This window comes from Neofelis nebulosa, chromosome 12, assembly GCF_028018385.1.
Source record: "Neofelis nebulosa isolate mNeoNeb1 chromosome 12, mNeoNeb1.pri, whole genome shotgun sequence".
Classification (NCBI taxonomy): domain Eukaryota; kingdom Metazoa; phylum Chordata; class Mammalia; order Carnivora; family Felidae; genus Neofelis; species Neofelis nebulosa.
The window spans coordinates 44913737-44940728 of record NC_080793.1 but is presented as its reverse complement, the minus strand read 5'-3'; the positions used below and the strand labels follow the sequence as shown (position 1 = coordinate 44940728).

At 40.6% G+C, this 26992-nt stretch overlaps 1 long non-coding RNA gene across 1 annotated transcript; it reads left to right on the top strand.

Annotated features, from left to right (window-relative positions):
* Window positions 1–13886: 13886 nt before the first annotated feature.
* LOC131491818 (uncharacterized) lies at window positions 13887–25429 on the top strand. Its single transcript, XR_009251660.1, has 4 exons — window positions 13887–14812; window positions 16603–16687; window positions 17620–17689; window positions 25223–25429. It is a non-coding gene; the product is annotated as an uncharacterized LOC131491818 (long non-coding RNA).
* Window positions 25430–26992: the final 1563 nt, after the last annotated feature.

The window sequence follows — 26992 nt, the reverse complement described above, 5'->3', positions numbered from 1 at the left end:
TCTAGTCTCCCACACACTTGTCACAGAACAATAACATCCTTCATATCAAACATCCTTCAACCATACTAAGATTGAAATGCCTCCAGATCCAGTCCACAATATATCTATAATAAAAGAAGGTGAAAGTTACAGAGTTCAGATTATATGGAGAAGCACATCTTTTCTTCAAGACCACAGGTACCATCTCCACCTCAGAGTGCCAAGAAATGAGAAGGCTTCCATTGTTGAGAGCAAGAAGAGAGAATTGTAGGAACAGCGCAAAACGCTTCACATGGCCCCTGGGCCATTGGTTTCATAGGCTTTAAAAACCTAGCAGTCAGAACCTCCAGCGGAGTTTCCTTCCTATTCATGTCAGATATCAGTAGAGATGGTCTATCTACCCTAATGCCCAGCTGAGTGTCTTCCCATGTCAAGGATCCCACATACCTAGGTTTCACTTATGACTAGGCATTAGGCTGATATCATTCTAATGAAGAAACATTACAAATTGATCAGAAATGTCTCTTTCTTCAGGGACTTTTACTGTTTCTTCATTCCTATCAATGCGAGAGAAATGGGATGAGGTTATCAACAGAAAGATGAGCATTGGCTAGGTAGGACAGAGCCCCCCCCCCCAGGGGTTTTGACACCATTCTTTGGTAAATTATTCTCTGACTCTTAAAAATGCTCAGCAAATGTGTCAAATGAAAGCATTAAGGCAACTCCTTCTCCCCCACTTACTGATACTCTCATGTCTCTAATTTGGGGGTTCCCACATTTGGAGCATATAAAATGCAATTATGACAAACCCAAAGCTAGTGGAGATCACGGTGAGGAATACAGTGGTCAGATGAGTCTTATGAGCTTACTTAGGTGGAGATATTTCCCTGGTTGAAGGCCAGAGGCCAGGAAGGAAAGGAATGGTAGTCTGAATGCCTCATACTCCATGAGAGGAGGCAGGCCAGTGTTCACATTTCCATGTCATAACTCTTTAACAACACGACTTGTAAACAGGAAACACTAAATTTCAGTTGCTACATTAAACAATTCATATTTGTCCTTCTTTTACTTAGGAACACAGAGACTAGAAGATGGTCCTAATCTTGGCTCTCTAGGAGTGCAGAATGTAGACAGAACTCAAGGCCAGAAGGGAAGGGAAATTTAATCTTCTGACTGTTACTGCTTCTCAAGTTATGGCCTCTGCAAATCCTTTCTAGTTATATTCCAAGAGGAAAAGACCCAGTAATACATTACAGGTCAGTTGAGGACAGATAATGAAAGGTGGTGTGGCTTAGATTATATCAAGTCACTTTATGAGGAGACCACCACAGATTTCCCTCCCTGAGAAGATGGAGGTTCAACCTTAACATCCTTAAAGCCAGTGAGCCCCACAAGGAAGAGGAAGACATCGAGGTAAGAGCATCTGTGAAAACACTGCCCTGACGTTGACTTGACCGATTTCCCTGAACGGTAACCCTCTCCTGCATGTTTAGCTGCCACTAATGGGTCTTCCATGCTGAAGGCACTTCTGGTGCCCTCTTAGTTCCTAGTCAGGTGAGGACTTTGCCTTCTCTGTAATTCACTCCATTAAGTGATAGATCAGATGGACCAGAAAGAAGGATGTATCAAGATCAAGACCTTTACCAGGAGGTCAGAGGGCCAGTGCCGTGGAATGACACAGTGAGTGTTGGTCCTCTTTGTATGAGCCTCCCCAGGGTAGCTCATAAAGTAGAGGAGACTCTGTCAAAGAATGAAGACTTGACTTTCTAGTCTCTTACCCACCCCCTGCCACAAAACAATAACCTCCCCTACATCAAATAGTCAGACCAAACATACCAAAATTAAAATGATTCCATATCCAAGACACAATTATTTCTAACTCAAAAGAAATGAAAAATTTTGTGGAGTCCAGATCCTGTAGTATGTCCTCCTTTACCTAGACCATAGGCACCACCTCCATCTCCAGTACAGAGAGAAGAGACAGCTGCTATTGTTGACAGCAAGAAGAGTAGATTCTAGTGGTAGGAAACTATACTAGAGATGTCCCCCATGTCCTAAGCACCCAGGAATCCACTCATTGATGACAGCTACTCATTCTGGTTCTGGTTCCAGGGGATTCTCTCCCCCAGTTCATTAATTCTGGAACACTGGAAACCCATCCTTTACAATTCATATGAATACATGCATTTAAGTCTGAAAAGGAGACATTTAATAAATGGATTTGGATCATTCCTCTTGCTTCCAACAAGAGAGCAAATAGAATGTGGTTATCAACAGAAGAAGCCCTTAATTTTGGTATCTGGAGTGATGTCCTTTGGTCTCAGACATGAGGCCGCAACACAGATATAATCTGAGTTAGAATTCAGTCTCAGATACAATCTATTTTATAAAAAGACATCAAGACTATATCACACAGTTGGCCTCTAACAAAGAAGTAATGTACAATAAATCTGGGCACTCCCAAAAGATGACAAGAATAGGTCCTTATATCTTAGAATCAGGGCTGAAATTCTTCCAACATCTGAATTGTCAGAACACATAACAGCAGTAAGGGCTCCCTCACATCTACCTGCTTCCTTTCTTGCAAGATCAATGCCAAATCTTTGTGTTGGTAAAGGTAAAGTAACTTGCTGGTAAATATTAAAGCCAACCTTAAAAGGGGGGAAATTTAAAAACAACAGCTCAAGGAGCTCTAAGAATTGCTGAACAACTTCTCTATATACTTTCCTTGGAGGGTTGCTAAGGCTGTCTTTGTGTAATTTCAGTACTTTACCATTAATACCAGCTAGAGAGAACTAGTTCCTTCTCCCAGTTGTCTACCTCCTTGAACTTCCACCTAGTGATTAGTGATTTTAATTTTTTTTTTTTTTTTGGAGAGAGAGAGTATGTGAGTGGGGAAAGAGGAGAGAGAGGGAGACACAGAATCTGAAGCAGGCTCCAGGCTCTGAGCTGTCAGCACAGTGCCTGACGCGGGGCTCAAACTAATGAACTGCAAGATCATGACCTGAGCTGAAGTCAGATGCCCAACTGACTGAGCTACCCAGGCACCCCTGATTGGTGACTTTCAATTGCAAAAGAATCTAGGATTAGAGACCTGGAACAGTGGTTCAACTGACAGAAGGGAAGGAAGGAAGGAAGGAAGGAAGGGAGGAAGGAAGGAAGGAAGGAAGGAAGGAAGGAAGGAAGGAAGGAAGGAAGGAAGGAAGGAAAGAAAGAAAGAAAGAAAGAAAGAAAGAAAGAAAGAAAGAAAGAAAGAAAGAAAGAAAGAAAGAAAGAAAGAAAGAATGAATTTGGTCAGTTTGCCTCAAGAGAGTGACTGCAGAATGATAAGGTACAATGAAGATATGTCCCTCATCCAAGTTCTAAGGGATTCCTACTAAGTCTATTAGTAGCACAAGAAAACAGAAGAGAAGATATTCATTCCCAACCACTGAGAACAGACGATATTAGTGCATTAAGAACAGCAGAAAGAAAAGGAACTAAGCAAAGGAAGTAAGAGGAGAGAAGCAGAAACACAAGGATTATATCAAGGGGAAGGAAAGAGAGGAGCAGTCAAAAGGGCAACTTCAGAATTTCTAGGGAGAAGTCTAAGCTGGACTGTGACAGCCTCCAAGGAGAAATGTTGAAAGTCACAGGGGCTATGGAGAGAAGGACAGAAAATGAACATTTACACAGCTTTATATGGTTCATTGCCTGGGATAGACACAGTCTCCTGAGAGGGAGATACCAGAGGTACCCATCCTGTGCTCAGACTCCCTGCTCCCTGATGGGGCTGCAGTCTAACCAGAGTTAAGGCCTAGCCAAATATCTCTATGGAGTACTTTTCAAAGGGCAGATTCTAGAACCACGAGTATTCAACATGACTTTGGTGATATTCTGTGCACATTGTGGTAAATGTATTGCAGACAGCTTGCTGAAATAAAATCCCCAGATTTTTCCAAATCACAGGCTTGCATCTGGATTGAGAGAAGAGAGGAGCAATGAAGAGAAGGCAGAAAACAAACAGAAGAGGAAAGCAAATTCTCCAGCAGTTGCAAGGGCTCTTCACAGGAGGAAGACATGCCAGCCCAGCTCAGGCTAGATTGGAACCTTCTGACCTCTCCAAGGTCACATGACAGAACCCTCAGTTAATGCTCCCAAGTGAGTATGGAAAGAGAAGATCAAAGGACCTCTTTAGGATGAAGTCAGATTCTAGGCTTCTCTTTACATAATGGGGAATTTCCTCTGAGATAGGCAACCAAATGGTAGTGAATGAATGAATGACAATGCTTTTTCCCCAAACTCAAGAGCTGGTGTGACTGAAGACAGGGAAGTAGACTTCCGCACAAGAGTTAAACAGAATGGAGGGGAGACAGCATCATTCCCAGAGAAGTCACTCACGAAAGATCCCTTCTCAGCTAGCTCTCAGGATAAGGCTATCCTAGGAGGCTCATGTTAGATCAGACCAAGTCCTCCCAACAATAAGGAGTACCTGGGGAAAGGGATAATCATGATTCAGCCCTGGGTGTGTGATCTCAAAAAGCCCAACTATTTAATGGGTACCACTATTTTTCTGTGGATACTTGCCAGGATATGGACTTGAAGTCAACACTGGAGACTAGTTTCCCAGAAGTGCCAACTATGTTAGGAGTGAGATGGACCATCAGTGGGGACCTTTCACTCAGCAGGGTTGGTCTAGGAAACATGCAAATTTCTCAAAACCCTTTTGTCCTCTTGGCATCAAAAGAGGTATCAAAACTAGGAGTGCCAATTGCACCACCTAAAAGAGGGGAAACTGGAAAGCACTAACTTTGACACACATGAGACTTTGGCCTGTGTTGAAAAATAAGATAATTAAAGAGGGAAGAATTAAGAGCTCGTCCCTTGGCATGGGCATCAACCTAGGACACAAATCCAGCTCTCAAAGATGACACCTGACTTGGACTAGTTGTTCATGTGTAATAATAACCTTTGGTATTTGAGAGGTCAAAAGCCTGGGGGTATGGTCAAAAAGAATTAATACCATCCTTCTTTTATCAAACCCCATCTCTTCTAAATATCTATGACCTGACACAAAGAGCAGAGGAGGTCCAGAGATTCAATGTTGAATACAAGGTCAGAATTAAGGTCCTGATGTATGCCCAGAATTGGCCTATTAGATTGAGCCCTCAGCCACTTGAGACATTTTTTTTCCATTCTTGGCCATCAAGACTTACTATAAAGTGTCATCTTCCTGAGGAGTTGCTGCATCTCCCCAACCAACCCTGGCCAGTTTACAATCATCACTAAGAAATACCAGAGCCATGCCCTTCTACTCCTCTCTTCTTAGGTGACCCTCTCCTTCTAAGAACCCTGAGTTACACTGCAACTGGGACAGGTGCAGAGGAACCAACTGTTACATGGGATTCCTGCAGCACCTGTCCTGGAATCCTGCCCAGCCCTAACCCAGAGATCCTGTGATTGCAGATCTTTTGGGAGCCAGTAATGAGACCTCCAGATTCTCCTTTGGCTCTGAGAAACTCAAATGGTGGAACAGGATTTATTTCCAACATGGGAGGAAGTTATAAGGAATCAGCTTTTAGCTCAGTATCTCAGACGGGTATTTGTCAGGGCTGGAGATGTTCTACAAAAGACTGAACAGCCAAAGAGAGGGTTGTGGGAAGGGACTCAAGCAAAATCAGTAACCAGCATCAGGGATGCCAAGAGAGGATTTCTGCATTAAGCTGTTGGTTTCTGTGTCTAAGATCTGCATTACTAAACACTTAGGGCATGAACCATGCCTTATTCATCAGCTGCTAGTGTAGTTCCTTAAGTGTTTTCATTAATCTGTTCACGATTGTGTGTCCAGTGGACAGGTCATTGAAAGTTGCTCATCACAGGCCTGTTGTACCTAAAAGGGCCCAACTATCTCATGTCTGAGCCTGGTCTGTGAACAGAAGCAGTTTCCAGTGAAAGAGCCCCAGAGAAGTTTCTGATTCTTATAGCCTTGGTAGGAAATATATTCCACCTACAAATCTAAAGTCTCAGCCTTGGAAGAAAAAAACAAAGGAGGACAAATTCATTTATAATAGCACACTGACACTGGCATGAGTAAAAGTAGGGAGTACAGGTGGGAAGGCCACACACTTGGGATGATTCCTACTTTCTGGAAAAGGGCCCTGACCCACTTACATCTCTAGCTCCCCACATTCCCAGTGAGTGACATTCCTTGACATGTAACAAGGCTTGTTATTCTTCCATGAGAGATCAAGCTTCTGGGGTTACAGGTCCTTGGTTAAACACATTCATGTTTCTTTCTTTTTTTTTCAACATATGAAATTTATTGTCACATTGGTTTCCATACAACACCCAGTGCTCATCCCAAAAGGTGCCCTCCTCAATACCCATCACCCACCCTCCCCTCCCTCCCACCCCCCATCAACCCTCAGTTTGTTCTCAGTTTTTAACAGTCTCTTATGCTTTGGCTCTCTCCCACTCTAACCTCTTTTTTTTTTCTTCCCCTCCCCCATGGGTTTCTGTTAAGTTTCTCAGGATCCACATAAGAGTGAAACCATATGGTATCTGTCTTTCTCTGTATGGCTTATTTCACTTAGCATCACACTCTCCAGTTCCATCCACGTTGCTACAAAGGGCCATATTTCGTTCTTTCTCATTGCCATGTAGTACTCCATTGTGTATATAAACCACAATTTCTTTATCCATTCATCAGTTGATGGACATTTAGGCTCTTTCCATAATTTGGCTATTGTTGAGAGTGCTGCTATAAACATTGGGGTACAAGTGCCCCTACGCATTAGTACTCCTGTATCCCTTGGGTAAATTCCTAGCAGTGCTATTGCTGGGTCATAGGGTAGGTCTATTTTTAATTTTCTGAGGAACCTCCACACTGCTTTCCAGAGTGGCTGCACCAATTTCCATTCCCACCAACAGTGCAAGAGGGTTCCCATTTCTCCACATCCTCTCCAGCATCTATAGTCTCCTGATTTGTTCAGTTTGGCCACTCTGACTGGTGTGAGGTGATATCTGAGTGTGGTTTTGATTTGTATTTCCCTGTTGAGGAGCGACGTTGAGCATCTTTTCATGTGCCTGTTGGCCATCCAGATGTCTTCTTTAGAGAAGTGTCTATTCATGTTTTCTGCCCACTTCTTCACTGGGTTATTTGTTTTTCGGGTGTGGAGTTTGGTGAGCTCTTTATAGATTTTGGATACTAGCCCTTTGTCCGATATGTCATTTGCAAATATCTTTTCCCATTCCGTTGGTTGCCTTTTAGTTTTGTTGGTTGTTTCCTTTGCTGTGCAGAAGCTTTTTATCTTCCTAAGGTCCCAGTAATTCATTTTTGCTTTTAATTCCCTTGCCTTTGGGGATGTGTCAAGTAAGAGATTGCTACGGCTGAGGTCAGAGAGGTCTTTTCCTGCTTTCTCCTCTAGGGTTTTGGTGGTTTCCTGTCTCACATTCAGGTCCTGTATCCATTTTGAGTTTATTTTTGTGAATGGTGTGAGAAAGTGGTCTAGTTTCAACCTTCTGCATGTTGCTGTCCAGTTCTCCCAGCACCATTTGTTAAAGAGACTGTCTTTTTTCCATTGGATGTTCTTTCCTGCTTTGTCAAAGATGAGTTGGCCATACGTTTGTGGGTCTAGTTCTGGGGTTTCTATTCTATTCCATTGGTCTATGTGTCTGTTTTTGTGCCAATACCATGCTGTCTTGATGATTACAGCTTTGTAGTAGAGGCTAAAGTCTGTGATGCCTCCTGCTTTGGTCTTCTTCAAAATTGCTTTGGCTATTCGGGGCCTTTTGTGGTTCCATATGAATTTTAGAATTGCTTGTTCTAGTTTCGAGAAGAATGCTGGTGCAATTTTTATTGGGATTGCATTGAATAACACATTCATGTTTCTGTGACAGATGTTTCATCCCTTTCCAAGGAGAAGGATGTTATAGGAAAGGAAACAGTGAGGGATTAAGAAGGTGACCTGGCTACAAAGGAAGAGAGTATAGATAAGAGACACTGAGGAAAAGGAAATCTTGGGACTTAGGAAACATTTTCTCCTTGATTTTACTTGGACAACAATCAAAATGTCACACATTAAGTTTTCTTCTTATGTTTTTAACATGTATATTGAAACAAAAACCACCATATAGCAGAAATAATTACCTTGATGAAGATCTATCTAATCAAAGTATCTTTGCAGTAAGTTAGTATTTTATTTATAAAATGCCATGTTCAGCACACAAGGATCCTGTTTAGACACCTGCAGGGGGACCCAATACCCAAGACATTAGGTCTAACCTCCTTTGACTTTGATCCCATTTCCTCCCAGCGCTCCCTGCCCTCCTTGGACCTCCCGATCTCTTTATTTGAACATCTTTATCTTGTTGCTGAAGCAAAATAAATTTTCTCCCTTCCTTTTCCTTGACATTTACTGCATTAAGTCCAATTGGGGCCTTTTCCTCTCCCAGACCGATTTGATCTATCCCAAGTCCATATTCAATTTTCCCTCCTCTGACTTCCCCCAAGCACTTCATTGATACCACCAAACTCAGCACTCCATTTGAGGAGCCTGACTCCTGCCCTTTCCTCTGTTCAGGGAGGTCCACCCACAGCAAAGACCTGGCCTTAAGATGAGAATGGGTGTGTTCTGTCTTTACTCATCCCACGTTAAGTTGTGCTCTGAATCTGTTCAAATGCTCTGGCAGATAGTGAACTCACTGTTAACACTTCAGTATGGGATACGGAAAAGAAAATCCTCCCCCGGTAGCATTGAGACAATGTGGTATCCAATCCATGGTCTCACTCATCCTTAACAGAAATGCCAAATATTTGCAGTGGCATATTCTATTTTAAGTATGGCTAAATCACAGTGGCTCCCCCAGGGGAACATCACCTCAAAATGGGCATGTGAAACCCAAGCTAGTGAATAAAGTCACTGAGTATATTCCATCTGATCATGGAAATAAGCACACTCAAAACAAAATGTGACTTTGGGTACCACACATTCTTAGGAACTGCTCTTCCTTAACACAAGCTTATGCCTATTAATTTTTTTATTTAATAAGTTATTCAGTGAGTGCTGGAGGTGGGAAGAGTTTGGGACATGCTTTATCACCCAGCATCCATTTCTTAGACCACTGGTTTCCAAAACTGTGCTGGGAAGACCTAAAACAACTTAGTCTTCATTTAACTGTATTGTATTATTGGTCTCCTGCCAACAACCACAATAAAACCACTCCAATCTCATTCACAGAGAAAAATGTCTCTTCAAGTTTCTAACCCAGAATGTCAACCAAAGGACATTGCTGTCTGGCCTTCTGTAAGGTTATTTCTAACAGTGAAACACTTCAAAAACAAAGCCTCTATGCCTCTATTCAACCTTTAAACCCATACCCAAACAGATCCACACTCTACCTTTGCTATATTGCCAACTATTTTCCCACGATATTGCTATTTGTTCTATATACCATAGGGCAAAAGTCTGTCTCAGACCCCACAACTGTGGAGTTAGTTCTAAGCTCGGTAATTTTTCTGCCCCCCCCCACCTCCATCGGCTATGCTTAAAATGCAGAAAAGGGCAGGAAACCCCAAAGCAGGATTTTTAATATGGCAAAAGAAAGCTAAAGAGGAGGAGAGACACATTCATACCAACCCTCCCACGTGGACGCATTGATCCTTCCTACAGGCATATTCACACAAAGATGTATATGCTACAGTTGTATTTCATCAATATCAATAGTTATAAATTACTTCCTAGAGTTATTCAAAATACACCCCTTTGCCCTAGCTATGAAAGTGAATGGATAAAATACAAATAGAACAATTAAATTCCCATCCCTTCTGCAACCCAGTGTAAAATGCACATAAAGAAAATTAGAAAAAATATTCACTAGGGAAAAGCAATCCCAAAAGGTCAGCTGCAACAGAATATTCATACAGCTATTATTTAACACAAATTTAAGATTAGGAAGAGCATCCAAATGTTGTACTGGACTAAATCAACTCCTTTCTCTCTACCTGGAAATGAAGTAAAACAGGAAAATGTTTCTTCCTAAAACAGGATAGCTAGTTTTTAAAATCCTGTGCCATTTTGGGGAACCTGGGTGGTTCAGTCGGTTAAGGATCCGACTTCAGCTCAGGTCATGATCTCAGTGGGTTCCAGCCCCACGTCAGGCTCTGTGCTGACAGCTTGGAGCCTGGAGCCTGCTTCAGATTCCGTGTCTCCCTCTCTCTCTGCCCCTCCCCCACTCATGCTGTGTGTGTGTCTCTCTCAAAAATTAAAATTAAACATTAAAGAAAAATTAAAACCTTGTGCCATTTTTTGTAGACACACAGCATGTAATACACAAATGGAATCACTCTTTAAGCTCTCTTCATCAGACACCACACTATATTATCTTTTTAAATTCCTGTTTCTCTACTGCTATGAAGTTTTATACAGTCATGATGGTCATTTTTATTCTGACCTTGAGTTCACTAGGAGGCCAAGAATAAAGGCCAGAAAAATATCACATGGGAAAGGTGAACCATCTAAACAACATGATATATGATGTTTCTTCACATAACTGGAGGATATAAATAAAGGCTAATCTTCTTCCTATCCATTCTTGTTCTTCTTGTTCTGTTTAGAGAAATGCTTTTCAGAAAACACTACAAAAGGAGTGTCTCTCTCTTTCTCTCTCTCTCTCTCTCTCTCTCTCTCTCTCTCACACACACACACACACACACACACACACACACACACACAAAGTTCACACAATTTAAGTCCATATCCAAAGACATGTGACCTCCACAAAAAGATACACAGCCCCATACACAACGTTAAACTTCTTCCAAAACCTGGAATTTCTGCCCAAGGTTAGGGTCAGTCTTTGAGAAAACAGTATTTCTTAGTGATCCAGAACCATGTGTAAAATTAACTTGAAAAAGGGGACATAACGGTTTCTGAATCAGAATATGGTAGAGATACTAAAAGGGGTACATCAGGACACAGGAAATATGCTCTTTCTCAGGAATAAGACTCAGTCAGCAGCAGGGTGGACCTGATAAGGGAAGCCAGAATGTGGGAGCCAGACCAGCTGTGGGAAGAAAACACAATATAGGAATTTCCCAGCTATATGCAGTACTCAGAGACATAATCATAAGACAGGCCCAGTGTCCAGCCACAGGTGAATGAGCCAGCATGAGGGCAGAGCATTGCACCATGGGAGACTGGCAGCCTGGGCAGCAAGGGGAGCACACTCAGCTACGGCATCTGAGGCCCAGGGTCAAGACTCCCACACATACACCAAGGGTGTAAGAAGATCCTGGCAGATCATATGGTGATGGGGAACATTAAGGGTACACAAAGATAAGGAAACAAATCAGCAACCTGTTATTGGAATGTGGACACAAGGATAAGTAATGAGAGGAACACAATGAGTCATCTACTATGAGCAGTAGCTGACTTGGGGCTCGGCTATTAACTGTGAACTCCAAAAAACTAAGTAGTTCCAGGCTTAACCCCCATGGCTGAAGGGCAATGAAGAGGGTACTAAAATAAGGACTGCATTAATTAATAGTATTGTCCACTGAAAAATGCCCAGATCATAAGAGTCACTAGGAGAGTCCCCCACATGCACATTTTTAATGTTTATATGCAATAAATATTCCTTGAAAGCCTTCTCTGTGTCAGATGCTATGCTGGTGCTGTATATTCAATCCTGAACACGACACAAGCCCTACTTTGAGAGTCTAATGACGGAGGGTGCTGGGACTCCTTCATTCCTGTTGTATCTCTATTGTGACCTTCATAACACCAGCTCCCATTACTGTCTTAAGAGGTAGGACTTTTTAGACCTGATTGTACTTTAGGAAGGAGGGAAGGAATCTCTAAACCAAACCCTAATCTCAGCCCCTTCTCTTGAGTAAGAGCTCTGATGGAGGGTAAGGGAGCGGCAACTAACCCCAAAGTGAAGGCAGCCATCACCTAATCTCAGTCATCACCGTTTGGGGCAGCCTGAAGCCCTGTCAGGATGAGGCATGTCCTAACAGGTCTCCCAGATGGAAAGCAGAACAGGCTGTCAAGGGCCAGTTAGGTATAAACTGGTTACCACATCAAGACAGAGTAAGCACACAAGACTGACCAGGACTGGGTCAAGAACACTGAGTAAGTCATGTGCTCATCATCCTGGGAAAGATGGCTTCAAGGAGGATGGCTGAGAAGGAAGAAGAGCTCAGAAAGATCTGCTTCTTTAGAAAGGCAAAACGCCATGTGGATTGTTCAAGTGAGGTCTTGACAGTTGGGCCTTTCTCCCTCTGTGGAACCTCTTTAGGCCTAAAGATTCTAAACCAACTGCAGTGAGGCCCCTTAAGAAGGAGCCCTTCTCAGCAAAGACCTGCCTCCACTGTTGATATCAGAGTTGGGAAACTATGATCTCTGGGAACATTAGTCACTTGTGTGATGTGGTAGCTAATCAGCTGGTCCTCCTTCAGGAGGAGACTGAGGGTTAGGGCTGAGATACACACTTCCCATATATTCTGCTCTCACTTTGGCTGTTGAAAATTTGGAGGACAGAGCTAAATTCCTGAAATAAATTGTATAGCAGGAATCCCAGAGGAGGAGACGTTTGGGGCCAGGATGGGGAGGGGAAGAAACATATAACATCCTCCCTGACCCCTTCAGATGTTCACAGAAGCAGAAATTCAAAATACTCTCTTAATCCACTGTGCACACATTCATGTAGTGTAACTTAAAAGCTAATAGATTTGCTTTCCTTGGTTCCTTATTCTAAGTTTGGAAAGGCAAATATCAAAAATGAGATATCTAATGATTTTTTTTACTAAAATGTAATTTTATCTTCTTGTCAGCTTTTTTTTTTTTACTTGACTACTACTTTTGAAATAATCCTGACATTGATTTACATTTGATCATCATCTCCAGTTTTAAGTTTCCCTCATGTTACTGTTTGCCATCAGCCAGGTCCCTTTCAACAACACACTTGTGGCCACAGAGGAGTTTATTGGCCAGTAAAAAAATACTCTTCGAAAGTACATTCAAACCACCTCCAATCCATATTATGTTTCAGATTTCCTAAACTTGGGGGTGAAATTTTTTCTGAAGGCCAAAAGTTATCATAAAAACTGAAGCCATGTTAAGATTACAAAGCTGGTTGGTTCCTGTGCTCTAGGACTTGCCAGAGAGATTCATGATCCGGATCCAGTTTGAAATCTGAAGTGAAGGAATGCCACACCCAAATGAGCTTTCTTCTCTCTGTTGTCCCCATACAGAAAGAGGTCAATTTCTCTGCAATTCTTAGCACTTCAAACTATGAAATCATGGGGTTTATTTCCAGGGTACTAATAAAACCATTACTTTAAGGGAAGGCTGTTTCCAACAAGACTATATGAAAACTTTCTACAAATAGGCCAATGTCTTCATTGTTCAGAGCACTACTGATTCATTTCTGTCTCAGGGCCTTTGCTGTCTATTCCCATGATATGGAATGCCTCTGCCCTGGTCTCCTGCTGAGACCAAACTATTTCAACCTTCAAGGCCCAGCTTAAGATGCACCTTCTCCCAAAAAAATTCTCTTGGTCTTTATCAACCTGCCCTCCCCCTCTTGTCTCCACCCCTAATCTGCTCAAATATATTTCTTGTGGCAGGTGATATCCCATGACATAGCATTCAGTACAGAAAAGGGCTAGAAGTACAGTAAGATAGCTTGATTGAGGAGGTCTCAGACTCCTGACAATGGAAGTATGGCCAAGTGCAGCTTAGTTCATGTAGTTTGGGGAAAAACAGACCTGCCCAGGACTGAATCCTCGCTCTGACACTTAGTAGCTATGTAGCCTCAGGCAGATTACTTTCCTTCCCTGGGCTGCAGTGTCCCTTTCAAAAATGCCATGGGGTTGCTTCCAGGCTAAAATTGGTTTAGGTGACGACCACTTTCCTAAACACTGGAGCTACAAAGATGAGTAAGGTAAATCCCTGATCTTGAAAAAGAGCTCAGAGTCTACAGACAAGCTATTTGCAATAGTTTCAGGCTCTTTGAGGGAAACAGTTAAGAGGTGTCATGGGAATAGTAAACTGAAAGCAGTAGGGAGTAGGGGAGAAGCTGTGGAGTTTGAAGTGATACCAGAATTGCAGATCTGTGCTGAAAGCTGGAAAAGAGTGACAGTAGTAGGAATGGAGGTGGAAGGAAGGAATGGAGGAAAGGAAGATTTAAGAGACATTCCAAACAGAGCAAAATTACAGGCCTTGGCGCATTTCAGACTTAAGAGGATAGAGGAGATTGGTGACGAATCTTGACCAAATTTCTAGCTAAGGAGACAGACACAGGCACCGATAGAAATGGAGTTAACTGGTTTGGGTAGTGGAAGAGATCAACCTCTGCAGACAGCAGATATGTCTCACAAACAACTGATGCCAATCTTGAAGTCCAACAGCTTCTTTTTTCACAAGCCTACTGAGTCCTCTTCCTCACCCCACCTCCATCCCACTTGATTTCACTGAGAAAGCTCACTGGTACGTTGAACACTCAACTAGGTTTGCGAGACCTAGGCAAACAGCATGAACAACTAATAAGAAGTACACTCCCCAGGCATCTTTTTTATTGGCTCTACTTGACTTTTAAAGTTAAAATGACATTAGCCTAGGATAGCCCAGGTGTCTCTTGACCATTCCTCCAAGATTACAAATATCCAACTATCCTCTGAAGCTGCCCGTGTAGAGCAAGGCAGTCTGGTCCGTTACAATTGGAGGATGGTACTTCCACATTCTGAACCAGTAACTGTCACCCAGGACCAGCCAGAACCTGCTTTCTGTGGAACCCCCAACCTCCTCCTTTCCACCTCAGACACTGAGCATGCTCACTGCAGATTAAGAAGGTGATTCCTCATATAGTCCCTAGTTTATAGAGATCAAAAACAAAAATGTAATTCATGCCTTTCCTTTGATCCAACAATTATAGAAATGTATACTAAGGAAATAATCAGAAGTGCACATAAATAAATGGCTGCAAAGATATCTTTTGAGGTATCCCTTTGGATTGGGGGGGGGGGGGGGAACAGAAAATGCAGGGACATTCTGAATGCAAAACAATAAGGAAGTATTTCAATAAGTTGCCACATATCCACAGAAGGGAATATTATACAGAATTTAAAATATTATAAAGACATTTTAATGGCATGGGAAAATATTTAAAATACATTTTAATTAGCAAAAAAAAGAGAACTACATATAACTCTGTGCTCAATTTTGTAACATACCCCCCCCAACACACACATGCCTTATATACATAAATAAACACAAACACATACATACACACACATAGCCAAAGAAAAATAACCTGGGAGGTTATTACTATTATCTCTAGGTGGAGATGACTAAATAATTTTAAATGATTTTTATTTTCTTCTTTGTACTTTTCTGTATTTTCCAATTATCTTTGAAATCTTTTGTAATCAAGAAAAAAAATTCTCAAAATAAAGGGAAATGGGCCATGAAATAGGCCATGACTTGAAGGGAAGAAACCTGTAGAGATGATATGTAAGCCATGGAGCATTTATTCCTTCCATACTTCAGGGGATATTTTTTTCTTTCCTGAACACTGAGATGGCCAGTCTTTCCATCTCTTACCATAAAATGCCTGACAGCTTGGATTTCAAAGCTTTTCTTTAAAGCTCAGAGCTTCTCTCAATAAAACCTACATTCCTCCATGCCTAGGCAATAAATGGCCAAAAGAATCTACTAGGTTTTTGGAAACAATCATTTCTCTTTTCTTTATATTGACTGGATTAACTTTTGCCAAGAGACAAATGATCTGCCTGGATCACTCAGTTCCTTATTCTTTGATTTAATTAGGGATTAGATGGTAATAGACTGGAAATAAATTCTCTTTTCATTGACCTAAATTAACTTGGCTTTTGAAATATGGCATAGGCTCAACAATTATCTGAAAGGAAAAAATACATATATAATAACCCATTACATGCAGGAAACTGTACCAATCCAACCACTTAAACATGTCTCATTAACACCATCTGTAATAAATACTCCCAACTCTTTGAGTAATGGAAGCCATTTCTGTCCATAAGATATAGGAATAAGGAAAGGTGGTGGGAAGGAATTCCCTTCCCAGCAAGTATTTTTGAGTAGAAATCTATTTTTGTAGCAAGATCATTTGTTGGCCAAGTCTTGTTTCTTGTTTGACAGACCTACTTCCCACCATGTGCCTCTGTCCTCTGCAGTATAGCTTCCACACAGTGATGGGATTTCTCTCCCTAAAACCCTCCATTTAGTATATTCATCTCTCCTCACAACTTACATTTTTATAGAAAATTGTGGTTTGCAAAGGCTTTCACACAAAAGATGTTATGTGATCTTTACAAAAACTCTAGAAGACAAGAATTTTACAGATGAAGAAACTAAGTTCAGAGAGATTGTTACTTGTCCAGATACTCCTGCTAGTAAGAATTGGTTATCAGATGAAAACTTCCATTTTCTAACATGTGATTGATTGAGTGTTTCATCTGTCAATAATCCTGATAATACCAATTTGTCTTGATGTTGAGTTTTAAGACATTTTTCTCATCCATATGCATTTAACCACTTCCACACTGCCTCTCGATAATGATTAGTGTGTATGCTGTGTACCCTAATCTCAAATTCATTTTAGTGAAAATCATTCTTGGAGGATGGCACAAAGGACATTACCTAGAACAAACCAGCGTGTAGACATTCAACCCATTAAAGCCGTCTGGGTAAGATGTACTTCATTTGCCAGAACTGTTGGATAACCTAGGGAGCTTAAGGTACCTGATCTTGTCTCCAGACATAGCCTTTGCTCTCCCAGGCCTTTTTTCTTTTCTGAGTTCTGACTCTGGTATGGCCCTTACTGACATAGTTGGTATGATCTCCTGCAGCAGGTAACTTGCTATCCTGTAACATGCTATTTTTAGATTTGTAATAATCTCCCCACACCCCACTCACTTACCCCATGTTTTGCCCACATCCTACTACATGCACACATACACACAAAGACATGCCCTAGACTATATAGTTGCCCTGAGAGGAGATACAGGTCTTACTCTTCTTACTGTATCTTCCTATTGCCAATAGATGCCTAAAATTTTTTGCTATGTTAAATTGATCACTATATTTTTAAATTAGAGTGTCTACTAGAAAGTACAGCTATGCAATTATAATTGTATATTTTATGACCCACTCTTTCCCCTACCTGCCTCTATTTCCTTTTTCTTACACCACAGATCCTTTCATTTATTTTAATACCTTTCAGCAAATAACTTTATATTTTATTTCATGGGATGGTGATCATAAGGCCTCTAACTTATTTCAGCCTAAGACTCTAATATTTGAATTAGCCTGGGAAAAGTTTGGAAATCACTATTTATTCTATGCTTCTCATTCAATTTCTCTAGGCAAAATATCCTCTACTCTTTAAAAAGTGTATTCACTTCTAAATGAGGATACAAATTTCATTTTTCGAGGTCAAACTAGCCCAATTCAATATTCTTTGTTGTTGTGCTCAATTATAAAATGGAAAGATTGAAAGAAAATACAATTTTATTATATAACATAATAACATGAGCTAGGCTAAAAATATTGTTTACCATGTCCTGATCATGTTTTCAAGATTTTTTTTAAACAGCTTGACAATATTTAATTTTGTTAGTAGAACGCGTGGTCTGGATTATTTCTTTTTTGAAATGTGGATGGATCTGGTAACTAAGGCATCTTAGAAGGTGAGTATTACATTTAAAGTCATGTTATAGGACTAGGGAACAAACTGAGGGTTGATGGGGGGTGGGAGGGAGAGGAGGGTGGGTGATGGGTATTGAGGAGGGCACCTTTTGGGATGAGCACTGGGTGTTGTATGGAAACCAATTTGACAATAAATTTCATATATTAAAAAAATAAAAATAAAGTCACGTTATAGGACTAGGGAAACAATCTCTTTGACATAGGACCCCATATTTTAGATACCACCATACAGGGTTGGTTGGGGACAACTTCAAGAGGGATGCTAGCATGTGTGTTCCCCCCTAATACACACTCAAACACTCACTATCTCTAGGTAGAATGAGATTCTTTAACAAAACATGGATAAAGCACTTAATGCAAACTGTAAAATGTTTAGCCTATAATTTTCAATAATTACTGTCTCCAATACAGAGTGCTGCTGGGAAATTAAAACGTAAAAGCAATGCTTTTTTTTCCTTGTATTTATTGAGCAAGAAAAAGAAATGGAACAATAAGAGATACACTAAGGAAAAGTTAGTTCCCTGTTCGTAATATATTAAAGGCAGTATTTTAAGCATGCTTCCTCATTCCTTGTGGGCCAGTCCTTTCCCTGAACACAGAATAAGCACAGCCCACACTTCCATTAATGTTCTCTAGCTTTCACCAATAGCCCCCACATATCTCGGCCTATTCTGCCACAGCCTTTCTTTTAAAATAAATAAATTCATTAGGGATTTCAGGAGGAAGTCATGTCACATTGAGACAAGTGAGTTTATAGTTTCCAAAAATAAAACAAAGTATGGACAAATGTGTTGGCAATGGAGAAAGGGTTATCTGCGGTACGAGATTTCCAAGGTCTGAGCCTGAAAACTATGAACTCTAATTATACTCTGATTGCCACCCAGGAAAATCCATCTTTTCCCCTGTGTTTCACTGATACTCTAAAATTGAAGTATTGTATAGACAAAAAAATACTGAGTTCTATGAAGTAAAGGGATTATATAATTAACAGTGCTTGAGAAATTATTATTACATTCTACCCCTCCCCCAAATCACGGATCCCAGGTATTTCTATGCCCAGTCCCCCTTAGTAACTTTACCACTTGCTGTTCACATCTTCTAAACTCTCTGTCTAGTTTTCCTCCTGGCCATGACTGATGTTATTTCTTTGTCCTGGAAGCAAAGAGCCATGTTACATATTCCTTTAAACTTCTACACCATTTTGGGGCCCTGCAATTTTTTTTTATAAGAATCTCCCAAGTTTCTTCATTCTTTGCCTCATTGTGACCTCTTCTTGGATTCATGATCTTTTCCAACCCTACAGAGGGAGCTGCCTCCTTCCTTAGCATCATGTGTCAGTTTTGGTTTTTGTTTGTTGGTAATACTACCTTTTGCTCAATGTTCCTTGACATCTCCTTGTGAAGAGAATACACAGAGCCCAGACAAGCTTCTACTACTGTACAAATGGTTTCAAAATCTGAAAGATCTGGATTCAAATCATGGTTCTAAACCTGTAAGCAACCTGAATAGGCTTTCTGAACTCCACTGTCCTCATCTTTGGAATGGGAATCCCAGTATATACTTCATAGTACTGATGTGAGGGTTCAATGAGATTGCACCTGTAAAAATATCAATATACTTCCTGGCATCTCCTGAGTGCCTTCCACAACACTTCTGCCCTCATAAGTTTTTAATTAAATATTATATCTGACCACACATTTCAGGAGTTAAGTCACTCATGCTTCCTATAACTCTTTGGAAATTGCTCAGAATGTACTATTGGTCTCCTCTAACTTCATCTCATTTATACATTTCATGCAGATTGTAAATCTATTCTAACTGTTGGTTAAGACTCAAGATGTTGCTTACCACAGCAAAGAAAATCATTTCTGGGTTTTAAATACTCTCTTCTTTTTTCTTCTTTTCCTAAAGTTCGGTCAAGTGCAAACATTTCAAACTTGAATTCAGCACTTTTCCCAAGTAAGGCAATCAGGATATACCAATACCAATTTGGCATACCCGTACACAATGTGATATTCAATATAAAAAGTGGGTTATAAGAAGCAAAGAATCAGAAATTGTAATAAAGTACAGGAGGGGGAAAAATTCTAATGGCATTCAGGACCAAAATTGAGCTGTCTGAATCTATTGTTTATACGTGGGCTTAATTTCACCAGAACTGCTTGCTCAGCTTAACATAAATCCAGGAGGAAAAAATCCACTTTCACATGAAGAAATATGAACTGGAATTCATAGATACAGCAAGAAAAAAAGTTCAGCTCTCATCCGTCTACATGAGCAAAATTATTTCACTAATGCTCCTTCTGATTCATGGTTTCTACTTTGTGACAGTTTTAGATGGAGACCACATAAACTAAAAGGTCTCTTTTGTACCAGAAGAGAACAAACAGTGTGCTCTTCAGATTAGGCTGAAGGATGATGCCTGAGTCAACCAGTGTATCCAAAGATGGGATGCTACAAGTTTTGCAAGTCTGCCCCTGAACACCAGCCCTCCCTGGGTGGGGCAGAACCAATATATTTAGAGATCTCTGCAAAGAAAGCAGGGAGTGTGCAAATTATTTCTGATAGGTGCTGTGTATCACTCTACTTTAGATCTTTTGAGTTGTCAGTTCAGGAAATACAAATATGCTTCAGTGAGGCAAGGCATTCAAAAGGGACGCTGGACATCGTCCTCCCCACATCCTGCCTTTCACTTTTCCACCCACCTTCTCTGAAAGTTCAAACTATTCAAAAAATTAATACACTTCTAATGCTACAGTAATCTTCAGTGAGCTGGAATACATGTTCTTAGACTGAGAAAGGCTGCCTCAGACCGGGAACAAATTTTCCCAAATGTCAACGCCCAATAGAATTCCCAGGAGAAAATATGGGGAGATTATTTCCTCCCAGAGCAGCTATTTCCTTAGAATGCCCTATTGAAATGTTCTTTGTGGGGCGCCTGGGTGGCTCAGTCAATTGAGCATCCAACTTCAGCTCAGCTCATGATCTCGCGGTTCATAAGTTCGAGTCCCACGTCAGGCTCTGTGCTGACAGCTCGGAACCTGGAGCTTGCTTCGGATTCTATGTCTCCCTCTCTCTCTGCCCCTCCCCTGCTCACATTCTGTCTCCCTCTCTCTCAAAAATAAAGATTTAAAAAATTAAAAAAAAAAAAAAAAAAAAAAAGAAATATTCTTTGTTACTGTGAGCCATAGCCTGCTAATGATCTGGGCTAGCCCTATGGGTTTTGCCCTATTGAGCTGTAGAAAAGAAGTTTCTTTGTTCCCTATCACAACTCTTGAAAGTCTTGAAGTCTCCTCTTAGATTATTGTGTTCTTTATTTAACAAGACACCTTCATTCTTTATACCAAATCTGTTCAAAAAACATCACAGTTCTGCCATGACTACCAAAAGATAGCAATGATATCTTAAGTAGCACCAAGGAAATCTATCTGTAGGGAACAGACAGACCTAATCCTTTCTTCTTTGTAAATAGCAGTTTCCAGTGCACCTGAAATGTAGACTCATTTGTGGATGTCCAACAAGAACACAAATACTAGAAATACTCTCCAAAAGAATCAACTTTCATGGAGTTAAGCTTTATCCCCATTGGCAGATATCCAAAAAGGAAACTTGATGTTCTTACTTGATAGCCACACCTTCAGAATATAAAACTGTTCTTCAGGTCAGATAAGTCAGTTGGATTTTTAAGTGGGGTCTACAAAGGAATTCAGCACAGTGAAAGACCTAGATCTATCAAGGGTGAACTTAAAGCACAGAGCTATACATTAATGCAACTGTTATAAATTAATGGTTTCCCATAAAGCGTGATAAATTGTAGAGTGGCATCATAGATTCTGCAGCCAGATGTGCTATGTATTCATGTGATAATGGAAGATGAATGTTTGCTGCATATATCATCCTGAATTTGGTTCTTTGTGAACAATTTTTCCCTTTGTTTTTGAATTTATCAAAGCCAAAGTACCTAATCCATTCTTTAAGTGAAGAAACAGAGTTGGAATTATTATTGACTGATTTTGTTTTTTTATAAATGGTTAGGCTTTTCTTTTTGTATTCGATAAGTCAAGATAGACTGCAGTGTTACCTAAACCAAAAAGAGATAAAATGGAGATTTCAGATACTGACATGTAGCTACTAAAAAAGCAAAGAGAGGGCTTGCTTCTTGAAAACAAGTTGGTGCATTAATTTTCCACAAAGTTCCCATCAGACGTCATCAAATTCAACGCACTGTGCAGATGGGAAAGACTGACTATTGAAACAATTAACTATTGTGAGTCATTTCCTCAATCTGCTTTTGTTTTAGCCAATATGTCAAGTGGTGACAGACACTGTTAAATTTCACAAGCTCTACTGTCTTCTTGGAAACGGCATAATACAATTGACATAGCTCAGCTTGATAAATCTGCCAAACTAATGGTGGGGCCTCTTTCCTTCTACTTTTCAATGCCAAAATCTAAAGATATTATGTAGAACCTATTCAACATGAAGAACACAAAGTCCATTTTGTCCTCTCTGAATACTCCCATTTAATCACCTGCTGGCTCTTAGTTTCCCAATCCTTTTGAATTGGCACTAAAATGAATATGGTAAAAATTTTATATATTCAGTCTCCACTATCTCAGAAAAATGCTGTCATGGATGCTGAATTTTCCGGAAGTTTGCCACTTGCTTCAGCTTGGTCTGAAAGTCTATTACTTTAGATGACCTAATTTACCACTTAACACTTCAGGTGACTTTTAGACAATCAAAAGCTACTTGTCCTAATCTAACTAAAACATTTTCTAATCTTAGAGGTATGACTTTACTATTTGTGTGCACCGTGTCCCTTGCAGATCTAAGGAAAGTAGGGGGAAACCGTTGTGTTGTCCCATGATAGTCTTGCTCCAATCAGGAAAAAGATCTCTAGGCAGCTTCTCTTGCACAAGATTCAAATTCACTAACCATTCCTTTATAACTCCTTCATTCATATGGCACAGTAGCTCACCACCTTCTAGAAGGCAGCTCTGACTGTCTGTCTCTAGGGGAAAGTACAGTGAGTCCTCAGAAACTCAGGTAAGCCAGAAGCCAGGCCATACCTCACTCCCTAACACTAGGGAGATTGCAACTAGCTGCAGTGGCCCGCGGTTAAGGCATTATTTAACAGGAATGACCAGTCAACTAATATCTGACAAAGGAATCAAGAATACACAATGGAGAAAGGATAGTCTTTTCAATAAATGCTGTTAGGAAAACTGGATGATCACATGCAGAAAAATGAAATTGGATCCCTACCTTACACCACTCACAAAAATTAAGTCGAAATGAAATGAACACTGAAACATAGACCTGAAACAGCAAGACTCCAAAAGAAAACATAAGGAAGAACCTCTTTGACATCGGTCTTAGCAATGATTTTTTGGATATGACACCAAAAGCACAAGGAACAAAAGCAAAAATCAATAAATGGCAGTACATCAAATTAAAAACCTTCTGCACAGCAAAGGAAACAATCAACGAAATGAAAAGGCAGCCTATAGAATGGGAGAAAATGCTTGCAAACCACCTATCTGATACTTAATACACAAAATATATAAATCATACAATAGCAAAAAAAAAATCCAATTTAAAAATAAACAAGGAACCGAATAGATACTGGTCCAAAGAAGACATCCAAATGGCCAACAGGTACATGAAAAAATGCTCAACATCACTCATCATCAGGGAAAGGCAAACCAAAACCACAATGAGATATCCTTCACATCTATTAGAAAGGCTGTCATAAAGAAAAAAAAAAAAAAAACAAGAAATAACAAGTGTTGGCAAGGATGTGGAGAAAAGGGAAGTCCTGTGCACTGTTGGTGGGAATGTAAATTGGTAGAGCCACTACAGAAAATGGTAAGGAGGTTTCCCCCAAAATTAAAAATACAACTATGATATGATCCATCAATTCCTTTTTGGGATGTATATCCAAAGAAAATAAAAACAGGACATTGAAAAGATGTCTGAACTCCCATGTTTACAGCAGCATTATTCACAAAGCCAAGGAAGAGAAACGATCTAAATTATTGTCAATAGATGAATGGATAAAGATGTGCCACACACACACACACACACACACGAATTATGTGATGTGACAGAGGGGTGATCATATTGTAATACATAAGTGTATCAAATCAACACATTGTACACCTTCAACTTACACAATGTTATAGATCAATTATATCTCAATAAAGTTGGATAAAATAAGCAAAATGGGTGGCCATTCCAGATAGTTCAAAGGCAACAACTGACCCAGGATTAGACGAACACAGAAGCTAGTATGCAAGCAGAAACCACTAGTTGGGATTATGGCCGTCATCAGAAAGACTGTCCAAACTCGACAGGACCCCCGTCAGCAAAATGCACACAATCACTGGCCAACCTCAAATACACTCTCACTATCCCTGGCAGTCCTACCGCATTTCTCTAGTGCATGTACTCTCCATTCTTATAGATGACTTTCACACCTCTCCTCTCTTAAAATCTCTCCCAACACCTTCTTTCCCATCCATTCTGATGACCTTTCTTCTTCATGTTAAAGAAAAATTGGAGCAACCAGAAAGACAACCTCTGTGCGTTTCTACCGCTGCCTCCACCTACCTACCAACTTCTGCACCCATACAGTGTGGTTCTGCACCCGGGAACATACTCTCCATGCTCTTACGTAAAGCCAACCCTTCCATCATAGCACTCAGTCTTTTGCCTCCTCGAAGATGGAGAGGTGTCTCCACTCACCCTCTTCTTTATCGCCAAACTTCCCTCTCTACTGTCTCTTCCCTTTTTGTACAAATGTGATCTTAATTCTCCCATCTTTTTTTTAATGTTTATTTGAGAGACAGAAAGAGAGACAGAGTATGAGAGGGGGAGGGACAGAGAGAGAGGCAGACCCAGAATCTGAAGCAGGCTCCAGGCTCTGAGCTGTCAGCACAGAGCCCGACGTGGGCTCAAACCCACCAACTGCGAGATCATGATCAGGGTCAAAGTCAGCGCTCAACCGATTAAGCCACCCAGGCACCCCTTAATTCTCCCATCTTAAGAAAAAGATGTCTCTTTAGAGACTAAAGAATCCTTATACCGAGGCTAGTGGTTCTCAAACCTAAGTCAATGTAACAGTCTCCTGGGGAGCCTGAATAAGAATATCAGTGCCAGGGGGTCCTGCTCTTCCAGAGATTGAGTTAGTCGGTCTGGATTATGACCTGGGCATTAGAGTTTCGTGCATTTGATGTGACTCTAATGTGCATCCAAGGTAGAGAAGCACTGATCTAATCTAGATTCATCATTAAATGAGGTACCAAAAGTCGAGAGAGGTGCAGCAGCTCACCCAAGCCCAGAAAAATCATTAGTGGTAGAGCCAAGACAAAAATCCAGCAAAGCTAATTCCCAGTCCAGTGCTCTTTTGACAACATCAGGCAAAATGTCATATACAAAAATGTAATCTTTGGCAAAGAACCATGAATGCCACCATAAGTAATGAACTTACTAATTGTTCATCTCCACAGAGAATACTGGCCTTTCTGTCTTTGGTCACAAAAGGAGAGCTTAAACAGAGATGCTGAGAAGGCAAGTATAGCAGAGAATGTGAAGAAATCCCCGCCATGGTACCCACAGCAGATGTTTTCGAAGTTTGGGGATGGTAAAGGACCCAGGGGACGGTGCCAAGGAGCAGCACGAGGTGCCGTGTGATAAATGGAGCTGTCTCTTTCCCATTACAGGAACATAGCAAGTTTCAAGAGCAAATCAGAAACCTCGAATGATTAATTGTGTAGTCTACAATGAGTCCTGTTGTGTTTGTCTATGAATCCCTTTGCTCTGAAGATCAGACACACCAGGTGCAGAGAAACACCTGGCTATGATGAACCCTGTGAGTTTCTTAGTAACCCACTCCAAAAAAAAGGGGGAACAGTGGTTTTGTTTACAGGTGAACAGTAGGAAGGGGACCAAAGCTGGTGAGAAAACTGAAATGGTGGAGTAAGAACAAAAGCATCCCTTTAACATCAAGCCAAGCGCTGTCATATCTCTGGCTTGGCCTCCTCTTTCTCTATACCTACTTGGCATCAATGAGGAACAAAGTATTTTAAGGAAGTCATAACTTCGTTCTTACTTATTCCCACCCACCGATTCCGCTGTCACCTCGCAGTCACCTTTGCATGTGACCTAAGGAAGTTTCAGCTAAGCGTTAGCAGTGAAGAGCATAGCCATTGAGCACACCGGTTTCTGGGCCCAAACCCCACATTTTACTACCCATGTGACACGGCACAAATTATCGAAAGTCTCTGTGCTTCACCATCTGCCCAAATATGATATAACATTAATAATACCCACCTAGGAATTCTTGTCTAAGTAAAGTACACATGAATGTAAGATGCCTGAAACAATCAGTAAATAGCAGCTATTGTTGTTAAACAAGATGGCCAGGGAGATTACTGTTATTTTTCTTTAAAGTGTAACCAGCACGTTAACAATACTGTTTGCATACTAAATGAGTGTGTCAATTACACATAGTTATTGACCCTTCCTTAAAGCTGATGAGGTACACTAATATTTAGTTAGCTAATTTTGTTGAACTGTAGAGGCAGCATGGCTTGGTGGAAAGATCTAGATTCCAATGCCAGCTCTATTGTTCACTAATTGCAAGCCTTAAAAAAAAAGAAAGGTGTTTAATCTCTCGATGCCTCATCTGTTCTTTAAAAAGTGAGAAGAAAAATACTTCATTTTCAGGGTGGTAGTAAGAACTAAATGAAAGAATGCAAATACCTAGTGCATAATAGGTGTCTGTAATAAAGGATCGTTGACAAGACAGCACACATTTACCTTACAGCAATAAAAGTGCTCTCCATTTTTAAAACCCTTTAATTGTTTTCATGAATTCATAGCAGCATTCCTCCAAATTAGTCTGAATTTGTTATGTTTTGTCATGTGGTTTAATCCCAAGTACAGCTAAATGACAAGTGACCACGTCAGAATGGTTCTGGGGGAGCGTATCATCTAAAACAGATTAATGTGGATGCAGCTCTTTTAAAAATATCTAGGGGGGAAAACTCTAAAATGTCTCTTGGACACACCTCAAGCTGTTAGAGAGAGGAAGCTTTTACGTTTATCTTCTCTAAGGGTAAATGATTGGGTTTAGATTAATTGAAAACAAGGAGGGGAAAAAATGCACAGATCTATGTAAAACAGAGAGTGTCTATGACAAGTGTTTCCAAATACGTGATTTCCAAATATGTAATTGGTACATTACACATCTCTGGCTTCTCTGATTTCTAAAAAGC